At 42.5% G+C, this 20,570-nt stretch overlaps 1 long non-coding RNA gene across 1 annotated transcript; it reads right to left on the bottom strand.

The window, feature by feature from the left end:
* Positions 1-1,147: 1,147 nt before the first annotated feature.
* Positions 1,148-19,920, bottom strand: LOC132250647 (uncharacterized). Its single transcript, XR_009462245.1, has 3 exons — positions 19,862-19,920; positions 8,705-8,942; positions 1,148-1,889 (listed from the first exon to the last, which is right to left on the bottom strand). It is a non-coding gene; the product is annotated as an uncharacterized LOC132250647 (long non-coding RNA).
* Between the last annotated feature and the right edge of the window lie 650 nt (positions 19,921-20,570).

Here is a 20,570-nt window from a genome sequence, read left to right as displayed (position 1 = left end):
GTCAAAGATGTACAGAACTTTATCAATACAAACTGTTACATACTAGTCAGAGGGGACCAGCAGGCATTGGGGGAGTCCCTGTTCCCCCGAGCACTACCAGGAGTAACTAGAAATAATGGTCACAAGCTGGCAGAGGGTAGATTCAGACTAGACATCAGGAGGTGCTACTTCACAGTCAGGGTGGCTAGGACCTGGAACCAACTTCCAAGAGAAGTGGTGCTGGCTCCTAGCCTGGGGGTCTTTAAGAGGAGTTTAGACGAACACCTTGCTGGGATCATTTGACTCCAGTACTCTTTCCTGCTATGGCAGGGGTTGGACTTGATGATCTGCTCAGGTCCATTCTGACCCTACCATCTATGAAAGTATGAATAATTGTATTGTATGTGCCATTAATAACCTAGATCCCAAAGTAAAGAAAGTTCCTTTGAAGCATTGTCTGATTGTGGGACCATGGCACACGATACAGATAGATTTTATAGAGTCACTGGTGACAACGCAGCATGGAAACCAACACTGCCTAGTTAAAATTGACACCTTTACAAAGTGGGTTGAGGCTTTCCCTGCAAAAGCATGTACAGCTATAGCCACTGTTAGGGTTTTGCTTCTCAAGGTATTTGCTCATTGGGGAATGCCATTAATCAGCAAGTCAGATGAAGGGCCCCACTTTATCGGAGCAGTGACAAAGAAACTGTGCAAGGCATTGAACGTAGAGCAATTCTTTCCTATAATCCAGCCTACCACCCAGAATTCTCAGGATTAGTAGAGCACACAAACTGCACCATCTTAAAACTTCACTAAGAAAAGTCATCAAAAGCAATGGAAAAAGATTGGGAAGTGAAATTACCCTTAATATTGTTGACAGTCAGAGGCACCATTGCTTCCCACGGATTCACACTGCACCTTGCAAACACAAGGAAAGAAATGTGAATGCCTGGGTCCTGGTTTTTGGTTAGTGATGTGCTGACCGATTTTCAACCAATCAAGTGTCAATCAAAGTGGGTAGATTCTATGTTAACAGAGATCAAATGAGTACAGAATCAAGTTACCTTGAATTTGGGACATAACATAAAAATCATGAATAAATGGTTCGGACCTTTAAAGACCATCAAGTGGCCAATAGGCACCAAGGTCATGGTCAGATGTTTTAAAGAAACCAAGCACTGCTTATCACCTTTATGGAATGGTCCCTATGACATTGTTGATAAGGCAAGCCCCACTATTTATTGGTTAGAAGTCAGGAAAAACTGGAAAGAGGGTATAAAATGGTTCCATTCATCCTAACAAATTGTAGAAAGGTTACTGAGTGATATTAGAATGTGTATATTTACTTAATATCTACAGGACCCTTTATCATGAAGATGGATGTAACAGCTATATTCTTAATGACTCTCCTGTTGACAATATTTATAGATGACAGTGTACAGAAGACAAGACTGAAGCAAATCTCCTAATGTCATCCATTATGACCAAAGGGGTGGTTTGGTCTAGAACAATCTGGGATGTTGACTCTAGGAGATTGTTGAGTGGACTGTATGATAATGTCAGCATGGGAAGACTTCCTATTGTATAGTTGTATAGGGCGACTAATGTAACGATAACCTGTCAGTTGGATAACAATCAAGATTGATCAGGAATAGATATCTTTCAGGCATGGCAACAGAACAAAGATAGTTCTGCACAATGGGTTTGAAGACTAGCACAATGATGTAAATATCAAGCTATTTGTGAATGGTCAGCTACAATTAAGGGTTTACTAGTTATAACTTGTGGCTATGACATGTATACTCATAGTAACAATAATTCCATACAAGTGCAATCCAGTAACCCTGACTTGGTCCAGTTTAAGAACATTACTAAGGATATGGAATCATGCGTAATCTGGATGATACCTAAAAAAAAAAAAAAAAAAAAATTGTTAACTATTACTATGTTATTTATGTGCAATTCATAGTGATTAACAAAACTCCTGTAATTTTAATTGATCTGCTATCTAAGAAATATTTAATCACTGTTATTGATCCACTCCTTGAGAAAGTACCATTCAATCAGGAAGACCTTGATTCTATTTACTATTGGACCAAGTATACTAATGATGATTATTGTTCATTACTTTGTTGGAATGTATACAATGAGGCAGCTTATGGTAAATGGAATATAGAAACTACTTCAGATCATACATATCATGGTGGATATTGCAGCGTAAAAATTTTGCCAATTTTTTTGGGGGGTAATGGTAGAACTGATCCTGACCTTATTTGAAGCAGGTTTATCATATGTGAAGTGTGGAATAAAAAAAAAAAAAATTAATTACTGAACCTATATATATGATCCACCAGGTAAAGCTGCAGATAGATATGGATAGTGTTTCCAGGATCCAACCTGAATGGAAGTCATTCACACCCACCTTAGCTGAAGGTTGGATAAATTGGTTGATAAATGCCATTGAATTGGACAGACCCTACCAGAAAACCCGAGACACAGGAAGTGTCTCAAGGGGTATTGGAACTGGATTGGGAATATTAAACACAGTGTGACAATGAATAAATTGTCAAGGGCTGCCCAACGTCTAAGAGAGCTATGGGGTCCTATAACTTCATCACTGGAAGACAGGCTTTAAACAATGCTAGGGTACTCCCAGCTTGGCACAAGGTTTCCCAGTTACAACAGCTACTGATGATCAGAGCACTTGAAAAAGTTCAGAACAACACAGGTTTCGCATTAACTTGTGCACAAGCACAGTTGGGTGAAAAACATAAGTGGTATAATCTGTTTGGGATATTCAGGGATCATTCCCATCAAAATAAGACATTTAATATCTAGGATTGCTACTGAAATGGAAAATTATCTATCAGATTTGTGGTTATTAGAACATTTTGAATACTGTCCCCATCAAAAAGTTGTAATAGCTAGGGTATCTACAGTTATAAAGGCAAAGGTAAAAACTAATAGCCCTATTATTTACATGGAAAGAAGGATAAATGGATCCATAATGAGACTAAAAATAAGTGCTTTATGGGCCATTCCAAGTTCTGATGAATTAATAGATGTACGTCATTGTAAAGCATATGAGATTGGATACATTTGTGAAAGTAGTTATGACATTGTAAGAGATACTTGTAACAATAATAAGAATATATCAGACTATGAATCTCATTTTAGTATTATATATGACAAAAATATCTCTACTGCTATATACATAATAGATCGACACTATTTGTATAAGTACTTGGTATACTACTCTGTTATGGAACTATTGATATGAAGTTTCAATTACTTGGAAGAATAATACATTTTGTGGATGTGAGATATCAACATCATATCCAGACATATGTGTTATTAGCATACCAGTTACCTACAATATGTTGGTGGAGGAAGATTTCATCCTGTATGACTGACTAATACCCACACACATTGATATGAATCTGACCCTCTTAAAGGAAATGATAATACATGACAGTATTACTATATTGTTGGAGGCCAATGCAGAAAAAGCTGAGATGTATTTTCAGTTTATGCATAATAATACTTATATTGTGAGGATCTTGAACACTATTGCACAGATGGTGGGTCATCAGTGGTAGGAGATACTATTAGGATGGTCCCTGAGGGCAACAGGTGTCTTTAACACCATGCTCCACCCAATTGTGTTGATCATATATGTACAGGTATGTTTGGGTATGTTGAGTATGGAAATGTTTATCTGGATGCGCCAAATGAAAAGTAGAATGATACTGATATATACAAGGAATATGGCTGAGAAGAGAATGATTGGGAAATTAAATGAGGAATTAGTAAAAACGGAAGCCTATGGATGAGAAGTATGAGTATGGATGAGATAATGAACGAAGGATACCATGAGACGCATGTTTGAGATATGATGGAACATGCACAAAGGCCCTTTAAGAGACCCTGTGAGGGTGGGGCTCTCTCAGTGTGGGTATGTGTGTGTGGACAAAGAGAAAAGTGACAGGAAGGATGAGAGATACAGAGATGGGATGAAGTGAGTGACTGGGTCAAACAGAACAAGCAGGACCACAGCACTGAGCTGAGATTCCTCTTGTCACTAGGGATCATCCATCACTGAGGCTGCCTTGAGTCAGGAAGGAGTCGGCTCCCTGACAATTCCCCATCAGATGCATGATTGTGCTATAGTAGTGGCTCCCCTGATTCTGGTGTAAGTATCACCCCTCCTAGGTGGGATTGGATACTGGCTCTCACTGTCCTGAAACCCTGTAAGTGACTAGTAACCCACACAGAAGTAGGTAAGCTTCAAGTACTGGGTGAAAAGGGGAGATATCCAAAAGCCAGCAGAGCCTTCAATAAATAAATCTCTCTCTGAATCTCTCTGGTCTTAACAAAGTTCAGATTTATATAATTTTCAGTGCATTTATACTTTGTAGTTAACTTTACTGTTTGTCCCAAAATCTGTTAATTAATAAAATGTTTTATTCATGTACCTTAAGCAGTTCTTTTAGTGATTATTAATTTAAACTGGTGATAGATACGGACAGGGAAAAGACCCACCACACCTTTCTGGGGAGAGATTCAAGAGGAAACAGCTGTTTGGGCCTGTTTTATAAATTTGGTTTAAAAGAGTGATTTTTTCTCCCAACATCAGGGATGGTAGCTGTTAGTGATCCTCCCTTGCCTGCAGGAGCTGGCAGCTCAGCAGGTTCTACTGGGCCTGCAAGAGGTTCTTATCTGTTGCAAACCTCCAGAGGGGAGGGGACCCGGGTGCAGCAGGCCTTGGGGCCGTTGACCACCTTGGTCCAACCCCCTGGCTTGACAGTATGGGAGATCCGAGTCCGCCCTTGTCCTAGAAGGTGATTTTGGTCTACCCTTGGCCTTCTTGGGATAAAGGGCCTGGCTCTAGGAGTCAATCTCCTGCTCGCCATCCCTGATGGCATGCAGTCTTTGGTCTTCAGTCTGGAACTTCTTTATCTGGTGCCTTAGAGACTCCAAAGTGGAGCATACCTTGCAGAGGGAGGTGGTCATGCTCCCAGTCCCAAGTACCTGGAATCATGCCAGAAAGCCCCCACAGCTGAGAGCCAGAGGCTCTATCTGTGTGGAGCCCGGAACCATAGGTTCCATCTGGGTGGAGACCTCAGAAGTGCCAGAGGGGAAGGTCTCAGACTCCAAGGGGATCCTCGGGGTGTGGCATGTGGCCATCCACATTGTACCGGTGGCAATACAGCTACTGCTGTAACTACCTTCTGTTGGGGCTCACTGGCAGGGCCTCCAGCCCTCCCACTTGCCCTCCTGCATGAACTCCTATGCTAACTCACATGCTGGGCCTCGAAGCATGCCTGTTTTTGTGTCCTGTTCATGCAGCTTCAGTTGCATGGCTCCCTGGGGTCTGGGTGATGTAGGAGCCAAAGGAGGGCATGACCCTCCTCGGCTCCTCTCAGCTGCCCTGCAGCTGACTAGGACCCTCCCATGTCACAGACCCCACCCACCTCTGACTGCACTGGGGGTCCAGGTCAGGGTCCTGGCGTTCAATGGGGGCACAACAGGTTTCTGCCCATGTGTCTCACACTGGAGCTGGGATGAACTGTGGCCTTGCCATTGCTGGGCCCTTCTTAAACTGCACACATGCACAGAAGGGCTTGCCAACAGTGTTGCGCCATTGTCAGGGGCTAGGGCCCCTTCTCACAGAAGAAGGGGACAGGTAAGTGCCCTCCCCGTCCTGTCTCACATGCTGAGTCTTTTAACAAATAAAGCAAGCAAACAAGAAAATAAAAAAAAAAAAAACCCTCCTGGACACTGGGAGGTGTTCCCTATGGCCACAGGATTCCCATAGAAGGCTTGTCTCTTCTCATAGCCAGTTCTGGTACTTTTTTGCATCTCCTGGCTCTGCTCGCTAGGATTTTGACTTTCAGTGAGCCACTCCCTCATTAGCCTTCTTACAGCTGCACCCCTCAGCCAGGCTAGCTGCCTCATCTTGAAGGAGGGTAACAGGGTAACAGCCAAATTACCATTCACATTATATGAATGAAATCCTTGAGTGTATGAATGTATATACACACATGAAACCTGAGTATAGGACACTGTAATTGCTCTTTGCAACTAGACAATAGCCTGGGTAACTTTCCAACAGTAGTTAATACACTAAGGGTGCAGAGAGAAAAAATGCTTGAACCATTCCAAGAATATCATTTTTTGGGGAACTGGTTCACCATTGTCCCTGGACAGAAGTATGCACATGTCTGTTCTAAGTAGAACTGGCACCTTCTAGGGATTACACTGTTGCCAAAATGCCACCAGGGGTTGGTAGAGAACCCAGACAATCATGCTTTCCAGGGAGGAGTTGCCAGGTTCTCAGGGGGCCTGTGTGGCCCCCTGCTTGTGGTTCCTAGGGGCTGCATAGTTTGGGAGCTGCCCCCAAGATCTCTGCAATTTTTCAGCCCTTGCCTTGAAAGCTGCACTTTCAATGTCACTTCCCTGCTAGAGATCCTGTGTTCCAGAATGCCAGGCTAATTTGAATGAAACAACATGCCTCCCCTTCCTCCCTACCATCCCCAATCCCTGGAAATCCCTTCACTCCTCCCACTTGTCTTAAAGAAGCCTCCCATCCTACAAATTTGTAGGATGAATGTCTGATACTCAGCAGGTCAATCAAGGAGCAGGAGGCCTTCTGAAGGCAAGAGCAATAGATGACCTCCTGGGGTACCTTCCACCCCTAATTTTCTATGATTGTATGATTCTAAGTTGTTAGGTCTCGACTACAAAATTTGGTTGCGACAGCCAGGCTGGGACCTCATACTGGAAGGTGAAGGAAATGAAGGCACACTGTGCAATGAAAAAGAAAATGGTCAAAGTCCCCAATCATGTTACCAAAAGGTAAATGAGTGCAAAGTTTAATGGGCCTTAAGTGTTCTATGGTCACCAAAAACAACATGCACCCTCCTACCCTGTGTTAACTGAAAGCTAAATCCACATTAGCTTAATCTTCTTTCACTGAGGAGTAAACTGCTGGTAGGGTGACAATAATGTGGATTATTAGGGAGTACTGGATTTGCAGTTGAATACAAAGGCTTTAACCTGTGGCCTAGGAAAGCTGCTGACCACAAAGCAGAATGATATCTAATCCAGCCATCTGTTTATGCTAAGTAACCATCTTAACTGTGTCAACCATTTTCTAAGAAAAAAGCAGCAAGTAAATCTGTGTGACTCTGTGCTGTGAACCAGCTACAGTGAGGAATGAGATAAGATACAGGGACCCAATAAGGGTGGAGGATGGCACAACCGAAGACAGAAAAACAGACTGGAACGTGAAAAACAACATGTAAATAGTAACAGAATCTGAGATGAACATATGCAAAAAGGTGAATGGTGATTGGTGCAGAAGCCTCCAGGTTTTGGTCAGAGTCTGCCCATTGACCAAAGAAAAGGAGTCAAGGTGTTAGACATGCGCTTATAGCAAGAAGTCATGTAAATGAATGAAATGTATAGGCAATTCCATGCAAATGAAGCAAGCAGTAAAACAGGAGGTGGAGCTTGAGATGGGAGGAGAAATGGGTGGAACATAGGAGGGACAAGGGTAGAATACATGTTAATAAACATGAACCAAAGTGTATAAATGTAGAAAAAACTATTGTTCACCACGGTTCCCCGTATTCCGTTGGTGTGGGAGCTAGTCCGAAGCGGTCTGCATTCTGAATAAAGCTGTTGTGAGCAATGTGTGTTGGCGTTTGCTTCCTGCTCTGCTCTGGCTAGTAAGTAACAGGATCCATGGGTAATTGGACTGTTGTCTCCCTAGTCATTGGGTGCCGCATGGAGGTGTGGTCTGACTGCCACATGGGTTAAATTTCACAATCAGTCACATGGTACATGAAAACACTTACCATGGAGCAGGTGATATAATGAAAAACTATGTCCTCCATTCATTCATACTGACTTGTTTGTATGCCTACATCACTTTAAGGTGTACATCAATAGGGTTGCTCTCTTCTGCCCTAAGTCATCATGGCTTGGCAGAACTACCCAGCCTCAGCAGGAGTTCCGCAAGACAAGCCAGGCACTATTAGGCACAAAATCCTAATTTAAAAATCACATTTTCTATTCTGCAGCCTTGTTCAGAATAAAAATGTACCCTTCTGCATTTATTGATTCCGAAGGTGGTTATGGGTCAGATTCTGCTACCAGTGAGCATTTGTGATTCATGAGAACAGCAGACTTGATACCACTGATTTGTATGGATTAAGCCGAGAGCAGAATTTGGCCTATTTTGTACTCAACAATAAAGTTGAACTATTATAAACTATTAAAATATAAGATGAAGGCTTAATTCTGCAATAATAAATGCAGTTCCACTGTAGGTGATCTAAAGTGATAATAGAAATGAGTGAAGTGTTAAAATCCTTGAAAGAGAAAGTGATTTTTTCAGGTAACTCTCTAGTTTCAGTATCCTCAGACAAGTTCCTAATAAAGGATATTGCGGGTTTTTCTCCAAATTACTTTGGTTCTGACTACACATTTCTGATTCCACTTTTTATAACATCCAGGCTTAATCGGTATAGATTACCTTTTCTGCTATTATACTGATACTTACTTTTTTATCCCAAAGAACCAAAACAGCAAGTTTGAACAGGACATTTCCAAACCAATAAAAGTAATAGTTAAAGAAGTAGTAGTTGCAAAATAACTTGCAAAAGGCAAGTGGCAAAAGGAATTATATTCTTCAAGAATACAACAGGACACTTACCTTTTAAGCTGGATCTCAGCCAGTTACTATTGCTAACAATGTGTAGGTAGCAAACATACTTCTCTCTTCTTGTCTATCCATACAGTAGCTTGGTAATATCTAGTGCAGCATGTGTGCAGTCAGATGGCCCAGTGCTCAGTGCATGAGCCTGAAATTTGAGAGAGTTCAATTTTCTGCTTTGCCACAGACTTCCTATGTGACACCAAGCATGGCATCTCTCAGTGCCTCTGTTCAGCAGCTGTAAAATGAAGATAAGAGCAGTTCCCTACTTCACAAGTCCTGGGAGATATAAAGAAGTATCAGAGAAGACATAGGGACCATAGATACCTGCACTGCCTATAGTTATCATAGCCTGCCATTTTCCATTGTATGACCCTGCTTCCAGAAAGACTATCATCAAAGACTAACACCAGGGGGGCTAAAATAAACAAACATGGGCATCCTCAATACAAGCATTTCCTAATCTTCCAATACTTGACTCTGAAACCTTAACATTGTCTTAAAATATATTTTTGGATATGATTTCTTAGATTTAACATTTACATTAAAAAAAAATAGAGGTCATTATGTTGACTGAACTTAGGTCATCAGCAGAGTTTGAATCTTTAGTCCACCAGTAAAATCTTCTATTTGAGGTAACAGAGTAACCAGATGAGTAATTACCTTCTGAGTACAGCTCCTACATCCAGGGGATGGAGATGTGGCAGACTTACTGATTCAGCCCAGCACATCCTGGGCTCAGAAAATCTTCATTTTGATTGGTAGAGCCCATCCACCAATCAGGTAAGGACTGGGTGGAGCTGCCCCCACCCTGCCTGGAAGGTGTGCACACATGTGTATGGGGGGGGGGGGGGGGGAGAGCAGGAGCCTTCTGGACCTGAGTGAATCCTGCATTTTGCAGCTCCAGCAAGACTTGGGGCACAGAATAAAAAGGGAGCCATGTGCCCAGTGCACGAGAGACACATCAGGGGACAAAGGAAGAAGGGGCTAGGAAGAGCTGCCCAGTGGGTAAAGCAGTGCTCAGAAGGATACCTCAGCCCCATCAGTATGTGGAACAGTGCACAGGGCTCATACCTTGGGACTGCTCATGGCAGTCCTGGTCTGCATCCCCTTGCAGGGGGCCAGGGAGCAGTGCATGGATCAGTGCATGGAGCCCAGACCCTGGGAGCCACTTGAGACAGCTCAGGCCTGCAACCCTGGCAGGTAGCCAGGGAGTGGTGCATGAACCTCAGACCCTGAGAGCTGCTTGAGGTGGTTCAGGTCTGCAAACTCAGCAGGTGGCCAAGAGTGCAGTGCAGAAATCACTGCATGGAGGGTCAATGAGCTGACTGGGACTCTAGGAGTTGTTTCAAGGCAGCTCAGGTCTCCAACCCCTGGCATGCAACCAGGCTGCCAACACAGCAGTACCCCCCCCCCCCCAAGTGGGTCCAGGATCTGATCAAGCCCTGGTATTGCATGAGGTGGCCCAGGCCTCCAACCCCTGCCATAAGGAGTGAGCCAAATGGTGCACAGAGCCATGAGCAGGTCTCAGGATGGGAAGAGAGCCTTGGCCAGTGGCCAGACACTGTGCTAGGAGAGGTGCCCATTCCACAGAGCCAGAGCAGCCTCCCATCACCACGGGGTTATGAGTATTGGGAACAAGGGTGTCCCACAGGGGAGGAAGCCAGCAAGCACCCCTGTGAGGTAAGGGGTCCCATCCTAGCCCACAAGGGATTGCAGGGGCCTGGAGTATCATCCCATTTGCCCCTGGCAGAGCTTTGGCCAGACTTCCCCTTATTGGACTGGGAGACCCTAGTATAGTAGCACCTTCAACACCTAGAGGGGTGAGTGGGCACCTCATATTTTGTCATTTGTGTCATATTTTGTCAGTTGAGGTTTCACTGTTATGAGTACAGGTGTATTTTATCTTTGATTTCTACTGTATACATGACAATGTTCTTTCATGGACTTTAAATAGTTAGTTGTGTTTATCCCTGTTGATGTGTTGCATTTACCTGTCTTTGATTATACTTACCGGTTCCAGATGCGTTGCTTACCTGTGTGGGTTGAAGCTCTATAGGAGGTTTAAGTCATGTATATAATATAGTCCTGTATCATTGAATAAGTGATTACTTATCTGTAGATGTGTATATATTAATTAATAAAATTAAGTTGTAAACCCATATATAGTTAAGCAGTTGGGTCCTGGCCTGACTCTATAGAGAACCGAGGGGAAACTGTGTGCAGTTGATGGTTTCCTCCCACAGCGCCTTTGCCTGCTGACAATCCCCTTCAATTCAGAGAAGGGGGATACATACCTTGTGTAGTCTGAGGCTACAGAGACATACCATTTCTCAGTGGATTTCAGGGCTATTTCCTAGACAGTGAAAGAGATTGGAAACTGAAGAACAATCAACTAAAAATCTAGAGAAGATTGAAGCTAGTGCTTACAAAACCTCTTCTGTTGCTTCCTTGAGTCCAATCCTAGCTTCTGTCACCTCCTGCCTTGGCCCACTGACTTAAATTCCTGTAAAACCAACATTTTCCCCTAACCATATTATTGGAAAGTTGCTCAGCTGTTCTAGCCACTGGGTTTGTTTTTTTTCAGTAGGAGGAAGGAAGGGGAAAGGGAACCAACCCAAGAAACAAAGAAGCTTTCAAACTTTCTCCCCATATAGTTTAAGTTTTTCAAAATTATGAACAACTGAAAAGAGGGTCCCTTAGTGGACTAACTTAGGTGTAGGCACTACACACACTGTTAAGATAAAACAATAAGTAATGTGAACTTCATGGCTCATTACTTTTGTAGAAACATGCCTTATGCTACAAGTGTAGGTAAGATTTTTGGCCATTGAATGGCTCTTCTCTTGTTTCCTCCCTACCTTTGGGAGTTGTATATAGGTCAGAAATACAGAGTGCAAATGCATTCTTGAATTTCATTTTCTAGAAGGATGTGCAAAGAAAGCACTACATGACACAGAGATCTTTTCTATATTGAGTGAGGTGAAAGCAGTCAGACATCAAGAAGCTTCTTCTATGTGTACTGTAGTAAAAAGAAGAAAAAGTGATCTCTAAAAATTTATCCTCTTATGGAACTCAGTTTCACCTGCAGCCATGAACTGCACAGTAATGTCTGACATTCAACATGTGGAGAATTTTAACCCAAAATCACCACAGTTTATTAGAGAAATGAGGCCATAGCACCCAACAATCCAATGTTATATATAAGGAGTTACCTCAGGCACAGTGTAAGGGCAGGGATGCAGTTGATCAGATGACACAAAAAGCTTCAGGCACAATTGATTATGGATCTGTATGAGAGGCCTTGAAAAAGCCTGTGTTGAATCCATCAGGGCTTGGTTCTTTGCTTGATAGAATGTGCCTAATAGCCCTTGCTGACTTGCTCTAAAGTAATGAAGTTTTCTTCAGTTTGACATTGATTCCATCACCTAGTCAGGTTTTAATCATGCTTAAAATATTTTCAGAACACAGAACTCCATTCAGTCAAGCCAATGGCTCAACTCTTATCCAGCATTCATTACAAGCAAGGTTGATTTCTCTTTATACCAAACTTCATGCTAAACCCTGTATCCTCTGCAGTGGAACCAAGATATCAGACAGATTCTCAATGAAAAATAATTTTGTATCCTATCCTTCTTTGATGCTCTGTTGCTATTAAATTGTCAACATATTACTTTTACATTTGGGCCTTTAGTTATAAAAGTTTCTTTGTTCTTTCACTGCCTTATTTATCATATCTGCTTCTCCTTTACATACCTGCCAGAGCATTTAGATCTTATAGCTATAAGCTGCTCTCTGTTCCCGCTAAGCAGTTTTACTCCTGCTGTTAACTAACGATTTGCAAACCATGCCTATTCTGTTAGTAATGCTTATTAAAACTTATTCATCACTTGTTTAAACAAGTGTATACTTATCTGAGCGCATAAGTATGCAGCTTGCACTTATAAATCCAAGTATTTGGATGTGCAAGAACCTGGATATGGAAAAAAAACACATACCGTTTTAAAGGATGTTTTTTTAACAGTTAGCACTAGAAGCAAGATTCTGTATTACTGCTCCGTGCACAAATTTTAATTGCTAGGAAACTGCTTTACCATACAGTTATAATCTTTCTGCATTTTCTAAAAAAGTAAAGTGCCCACAGGAGAAAAATTAAGAGAAAGAAACTCTATCAAAATACTTTCAAGAGAAATAATCTTAGATACCTGAGGTAAGGCTGATTATAGGAGTATGGAATATCACACACACTAGTTAAGACATCATATGAACTAGAAATTTGCTAGACAAATTGAATCTACATTTAAAAAAAATTATTATTTAATTGGTTATAAAGCATAGACTGGCCTAAAGCATCTGTCACTCATTAAATTTTGCCTACAGATTATTGAATTATGTTTTTCTAATGGTTATACACAGGGATTGAAACACATTATTTCTGCATTTTCCAAATTCTACCCACAGCTCCCCATGGATCAAGGAATGCAATCTAGCCTGTTGCTCAACGTTGAACTTATCTAGATCACAACACTGATTTTTTTTTAAAACGTTCCCATGCTAGATTCAGAGGTTTTAAAGACCTATTAAAAACACCACTCTCTCTCTAAGAAAACCTGAGCTGTCTGATTATACAGTACTGATGTGAACCAGTAGGACTGAGTTCAATCCTAATTTGCAGCAATAATGATATCAAAGGGATTTTAAATGGGATCATTATTCTTCCACCTTTGCTGTCTATTGTAGTCAGGCATTCCATTTTTTCTGCTGCCCAGTAACTTGGTCAAAATTAAGTTTATTACCTCTTCAATTCTAATAAACATTGAAGAAGTTAACTAACTGAAGCTGAGTTTCCTTTCAACTATTCCAACTACTCTTTATTCCTATATCAAGTAGTAGGAAATAATATATTAATTTATTTTTAATTTCTGATGATACATAGGTCTGTTTTACTTGGTTTAATGGTTAGCATTAAATAAGAAATGCTAATGATGAAAGAAATACATTAGGCTTCCCAATTTATCGCCCTGCAGAAAAAACAGGATTTTTTTTTTCCTCTACAATAATTTGTCAACTGCCGTTTGAAGTACCAGCTATTTCAGGCAAGCTCAGGCTTTTCAATTGGCCATAACTCATTCAACAATCCAGACTTCAAAAACATTCCACCGTTCTCATTTTTGAAATGCCATTTCAGATGTCACCTAAGGTGAATCCATTTGGACAAAGTAGCATCAAGCAGATGGTTACAATAATATCTCTAATGACCAAGTCTCTCAGCCCTATGAATTTAAGTTAATTCAATTTTTCCTCATCTTCTTAATATCTTATTGTGCTTGGCATATACTCATGAGAAAGATTATCAGCTGTGACAACTTAAACATGCTCTTGACACAATGGATTTTGTAATGAAACAGTTAACTATATTAGTATGAAGTCAAGCAGAAGGCAGAAGTAAGCTATTGCTTGTGAAAGTTTATGCCTTTCTGAATTAGTGTATTTACCTAAATACAAGATGTTTTTGAATTTAAGACGACCTCCCAGGAATTAGATTCTATTCACAAAAAATTATAAGTTTGCTATGGTTTTCCATATTGAATCTATCTATTGCAGGGTGGGGGGGTCTTAAATCTATTTCCTGCCCCTCCCCCACTGCAGTGGGGAAAACAGTGGCAGGGGGGAAAGTAACAGGGAAAGCAGAAGTGGGGAGCAGGCAGCCTGACCCTGACCCTTGCCCTGCATCTAACCCCTGGCACTTGCTCCTCAAGTAATTTATCCCCCAATGTTTACCACCCCCCTCACTGATTGCCTCTTATACCTGCTCTGCCTGGAGCCTGACCCCTCCAAACACTTGCTACCTCCACTGCTATCTACACAATGGGGCATTTCTCTTTTCAATTCTGGCCCACAGCACAAAGCAGATGGTGGCTCTGGCCCTGACCAGGCAGCAGTGGTGACAGCTCTGGCCCCTATAGTGAGGTCTCCCCCATGGTTCCCTTTCCCACTTTACATAGTGTTCCTCTGGGTTCTCTAGGCTGAGCACCATGGAGTCTCTCCCACATGCTTCCCCTCTTTCCCCATACACACACTGCTTAGACTCCACTGTTCCCCCCCAGCACACACACATACCATATGCTCCCCCACACACTGTGATCTCCCACTCTGTGCACTCCCCCTCCTGCCATATAATCCACCTCATGTCATCCTGGCTGTGACCAGGCACTAGCAGTAGCTCTTGCTCTAGTATTCAAATCTAACGTAGGGGCTTCTCTCCCCCTGCACCATGTTGAATGGGGAAAAAAACCAAAAAACAAAAAAAACCTTCTTTTGGATTCAAATAAATATGGCAGTGTATAAGGTGTCACTTCACTCTTCTTTCAAACATCATCATTTTAGCAAATGTAACTTCACTGTTTCCCATTACATAATTCAAGAGTGATTACCATTGTGTTAGCAGATGGTGCACTGTTACATTCCATAACACTGTTTTACATTTCAAGTTTAAGAAGTTGTATCCTGTGAATGATGAAGCCCATTTAATATCCAAATGGTAATTAGCAGTAATAATGTAGCAGGGACCAATGTACTATAAAAAAAAATTGTTCTGATAATCCTCTGAGTACATAACTATCTTTAGGCACCAAGGCACAGAACTGGATGTAAAACATAACTCTGAATTTAACAACATAGAACTAAGGATGTGTTTGAAATCCATGTAGTTTGATCCAGAATTTCTAAAACATCTCCTCTCTTTATGAAAACTCAGAGCCACAGGCTCAAACTTAGCAATCCCATGTTAATCTTATCATTTTAGTGACTTGTTTTTATAAGTGTTTTAAAATAAATTGAAAAAGTGAATATTGCAACAATGATTATTACTAGCATTACAGTTTTAATATAAATACACCAAATATTTTTTGCCATCTTTACTTGGTTTTTATTGATGGTTCTCAAGGAACACTCCTACAGAAAATAATTAAAAATTTACTTAGGTAAGGGATCAAGAAACAGTACGGCCATTATGATTTGGCCCTAAAGAAATATTACTGAATATTCCATAGACTCTTTCACTAGAGATGCCTTTGATGATACATGTGATAGAACCTGGTTTAGGAATATGAGAACAGTGAGCCCTATAAAAGGTGTCCCTATTTTCACACAGCTTAACTTGACTTCCACTGTCACAAAAGGCCAAACTCACCTGTTCACTAGAAAGGGAATTAGATAACTAGTGGTGGAGGGTTCTACTCACTACTTACATATACTTCTAGAAATCCAGGCATAAGCAATTAATACTTGGCATGACAATGATGACATATAAAAGGAAAGTATTTTAAAAAAACCACCAATGAATTGTATGTACATAAGCGATTTGTTTTCTTGCTAAAACCACTCTTTTGGAAGTCACCGACTACCTATAGCAGGGGTTGTCAACCAAGGGCACTCACAATGAATGGTTGTGCTCAGAGGGTGGTGGGGGTGGATGGGTCATATTCGACCTGGGGGGAAGCGGGCAGAGGAGTCCCCCAGGGCTCGGTCCTTGGGCCCGCACTGTTCAATTTCTTTATCAGCGATTTGGATGATGGGGTGAAAAGCAACCTGTTCAAATTTGCTGATGATACCAAAATTTGAGGTGATGTGGGCATGTTAGTAGGGAGGAAGAGACTGCAGAAAGACCTGGATAGGTTGCAGGGGTGGGCTAACAAAAACAGGATGCGTTTCAATACGGAAAAGTGCAGGGTGCTGCACTCGGGCAGTAGTAACCAGAAGCACACTTATAAGATGGGAAACTCCCTTCTTGAGAGCACAGAGGCAGAAAGGGAACTTGGAGTCATCATTGATGCCAAGATGAACATGGGCCAACAATGCGAGGTCACAGTCGGCAGGGATAACAAGACCTTATCGTGCATCCCCAGGTGCATCTCAAGTAGGTCCAAGGAAATGACCCTCCCCCTCTATGCAATACTGGTCAGGCCACAGCTGGAGTACTGTGTCCAGTTCCGGGCACCCCACTTCAAGAGGGATGTGGACAACATTGAGAGGGTCCAGAGGAGGGCCACCCGCATGATCCGGGAACAGCAGGGCAGACCCTACCCTGAGAGGCTACAGGACCTGAACCTGTTCAGCCTTCACAAGAGAAGGCTGGGGGGGGACCTGGTGACCATCTATGAACTCACTAGGGGGGGCCAGAAGAGTTTGGGGGAGACCTTGTTTCCCCTAGTGCCCCCCAGGATAACAAGGAATAATGGCCACAAGTTGTTGGAGAGTAGGTTTAGATTAGACATCCGTAAGAACTACATCACAGTAAGGGCGGCTAGGATCTGGAACCAACTTCCAAGGGAAGTGGTGCTAGCTCCTACCCTGGGGGTCTTTAAGTGGCTTGATGCCTATCTGACTGGGGTCAATTGAGCCCAGTTTTCCTCCTGCCCAGGCAGGGGGTCGGACTTGAAGATCTACAAGGTCCCTTCCAACCCTACTTCTATGATCCTATGTCCCCAGGGGTACTTGGGAAGGCCCTAGGTGATACATGTGGGTGGATGAGAACAGAGCGCCATCAACCATCATCCTGTGTCGCCACCTCCCAGGAGCAGGGCAGGCAAAGGGAGCGGTGCCCCTCTATGCTGCCACTGCTCGGCATCTGGCTGCATGCCTCCTCACCCCCACTCTGAGTTCAGCCATGCCCCTGTCCCCCACCCTGCTCTGCATCCGGCAACTGAAAGTACACTTACTAAAAAAGGTTGAAAACCCCTGACCTATAGTATGCTACCTCCATCTATACTAAATGGTCTCTTTCTGCCAACCTAACTTTTGCTGAGGTGGAAGCATTTCTTGATGGCTAAGCATTTGTAAATCCCCACGTAGACATTAAAACTGTTGGGCACCTGATACCAGAATTCTACTTTGGTATATGAATTTATTTAAAAGCTTGCTTTCTTCCTGAGTGAGGTTATAAATTTGTATGAAATGTATGAAGGGAGTCTTTAAACATGATTAACCCAGTCCATGTGTTTATGAAGAGGTAATCTATAAGAAGCTGCCAAAATAAGAATGGCTCTGAAAACGTGCGTGTTTCATCCAAATGGGAATCTTTATATCAACTTCAGTGGAGTTTGGATTGGTTCCTCTGACTCATGCAACTAATGCCTAGAATTAAGACTGTGGTTTAGCATTTTTTTCCTGTTAACTTTCTTACTTGCATGAATGATGAAGCTCTCTGGAGCCCTTGGCAATCACATGACTCTCCTGAAAAAACCTGTGTCCATCCATTACCCATCTGCTACTGCCATCGAGAAAAATATACAATTACATTTTAAAATACAAGACACAGAAACTTACCCATATGTCTTCACTCTAAAAATAAAATATTTTGATAGCAGCAGCTTAATTTATTTCCAATGCAGATAATTTATATGGATCTCCTGCCATCACACTCCAAACACTATTAACAAATGGCATTGGAACTAGGTATCTTAAACACTTTGTATTTAAATTGTCAGCTAGTTTAGTGCTTATGAAAATGAAAGACTAACAATATGGGTTTGAGCTAAGACAGACTGGTCAGGTGTCTGTCATGCAAGTTCCCTTGCATCTATATCAGTGCTGCTGAATCCTGGCACATATGCCAATTTAATCTTGGAGTGTCACAAAGCAAGAGTCTCCAAACCATACTAGATTGTGCCAGATTTTGTGTAGTAGTTTTGTGATGTCCACAAATGGGATAATACTAAATTCAATTTCATTTGAGGCCTCAAGATAGGATTTGTACCTAAATTTACAGAAGCATGCTAGGAAACAAAAGCAGAAAGTAGGACACCTGCCCCATTCTTCTTGTTTTGCAATTTAATAAGAAGTTGAGCATAATTCAAAAAAGAAAACTGCACTGCCTAACGGAAATGACCATATGCTTAACAGATGGAATCTCTTTATAATACATGGGCCCTGACCAATCTAACTGGCTGGTGGCATGTCTCAGAAATTAAGATAACCAAAAGTCTGTTTGAATTTTCTGGAAAGTTAAAAAGTAAAGGCAGGGCCAAAATAAAATCTCATCTCTAAATACTCAAAAATCCAGGCATAAATTATGGTTGAAACCTATGGTGATTTTAATGTTGTGTGGTCTTGTTTCAAGGTGTCCTATGGCTACTGGTGAAGAAAAAAAGTTGGAGAACACAGGGATTGCCTCTGAGCAATATTCAGTCACAAAGCAATCCCTGAGTAAACACGTATTGTTCTGGCAAGTAAGCATATCTAATCACAAGTGACTAAAACAGTCTGAAAACCACAGTCAAAAATACATGGTAGAACACTTTACTTGTTGTTGTTGGACATCAGCCATGTGTAAAAGAGAACTTAACAGGTGAGCAGAATTCATCAAGCAGCTAATTAGCATTCCACTAAAATGTATCAGAAGTTGAGGTCTCATGACTGAGCTTTTCCAACTAAGGTAAATATGTTGAAAGTTGAACAGTTGTTGGTCATTGTAACAGGTAACTGTTCTGGGCCAAGCAAAACTGTGACCTGCACACCTGTTCCTGAGGCAACCGCCCACCTTCACCTGCCACACCTTGCTGTTAATTAATTAGTTGATGTTAATTAGCAGGACGCTGCCATTGTACTGCCTCGTTGCCAGGGGGCTCTATCTGCGGCTCCTATCCTCCCCAATACTGCAGCCCAAGCCTCGCTGATGGAATAGCTGTTATGTCTCGGCTTTTTCCCCCAATCAGGCCCCTCTTTGGGCCTTCTCAACCGTGCCCCCTCTCTGGGGCTCGCCACGTCCGCTCTGGGGCTCCTCAACCGTGCCCCCTCTCTGGGGCTCGCCACGTCCGCTCTGGGGTTTTTCCAACAGTACCCCTTCTCTGGGGCTCACCACACCCGCTTTGGGGCTTCTCAACCATGCCCCCTCTCTGGGGATCACCACAGCTGCTCTGGGGCTCCTCAGCAGTGCCCCCCCTCTGGGGCCAGGGTCTATGTACCCCATATGCTGCACCCCTACTGGCACTGGAGTCCCCACGCTACTGTGGGTCCCCTATGAGGCCTCCTCCAACCCCTAATAGCCTCACCCAAACCACCAGTTATAACAGCAACACAAACTTGAGCCTCCTGGCTAGAACTCAAATGTAAGCCACCTGGCTACCACAACATTGCTCCACTCAGGTCAAGCCATACCTGCTGTTAGGCTTCTATTCACATCATGGCTTAGGGAGCTCCTACCTCTCTAGCTGCTGGCAGGGAACTGCCTCTGGCCTCAGCTCCTGGGCTTTATAAGGGCCAGGCCCTGCCCCCTCTGGTCAGCTGACCTTCCCTGGTTGCCCCGGCAACCCACAGCTGTGCTCCTTAGTCACTGCTAGGGCTCCTTCCCTAGCAGTTTTCCCCTCTTCAGGCACAGGGCACCTGAGTGCTCTGTGACAGTCATCTTCATAGAGGAGGCTGAATTGTGGACATGCACTTTCCTAGGCTGATAAGCACTAAATCATTTCTTCTAAGGATAGATTTACCTACTTCTGCTTCCTGTCTTTCAAAGAGTTAGGTTAGCAGGGTGTAGGTAAAGATCCATTGTAGTGGACATCATTCTTCCAGCAAAACCCCTAGCTGGCATGTCAACACAAGACACTAACTGTGAAGTAGCCTAATAACACTGCACAGTAGTGTGCCACAGCACGGACAGTGCTAATACATTACTGTGCAGTATTATTAAGCTACTGAGCAGTAGCATCACTAAAAAGGCAATCGCCAGCACTACTGCACACTAGCTCTGGTTACTGCACATTTATTTAGTAGTAACCACTGTGCATTAATTAACATATAGACACACTCATGTTCTGCCAGAATAAAGGATCCAGTTCTGCTAGTGTAAAGTAGCTTCTTCCAGAAAAGT

Source organism: Alligator mississippiensis, chromosome 5, assembly GCF_030867095.1.
Source record: "Alligator mississippiensis isolate rAllMis1 chromosome 5, rAllMis1, whole genome shotgun sequence".
Classification (NCBI taxonomy): domain Eukaryota; kingdom Metazoa; phylum Chordata; order Crocodylia; family Alligatoridae; genus Alligator; species Alligator mississippiensis.
Note: the sequence above shows the minus strand (reverse complement) of the source record. Positions and strands in the feature narration are given on the sequence as shown.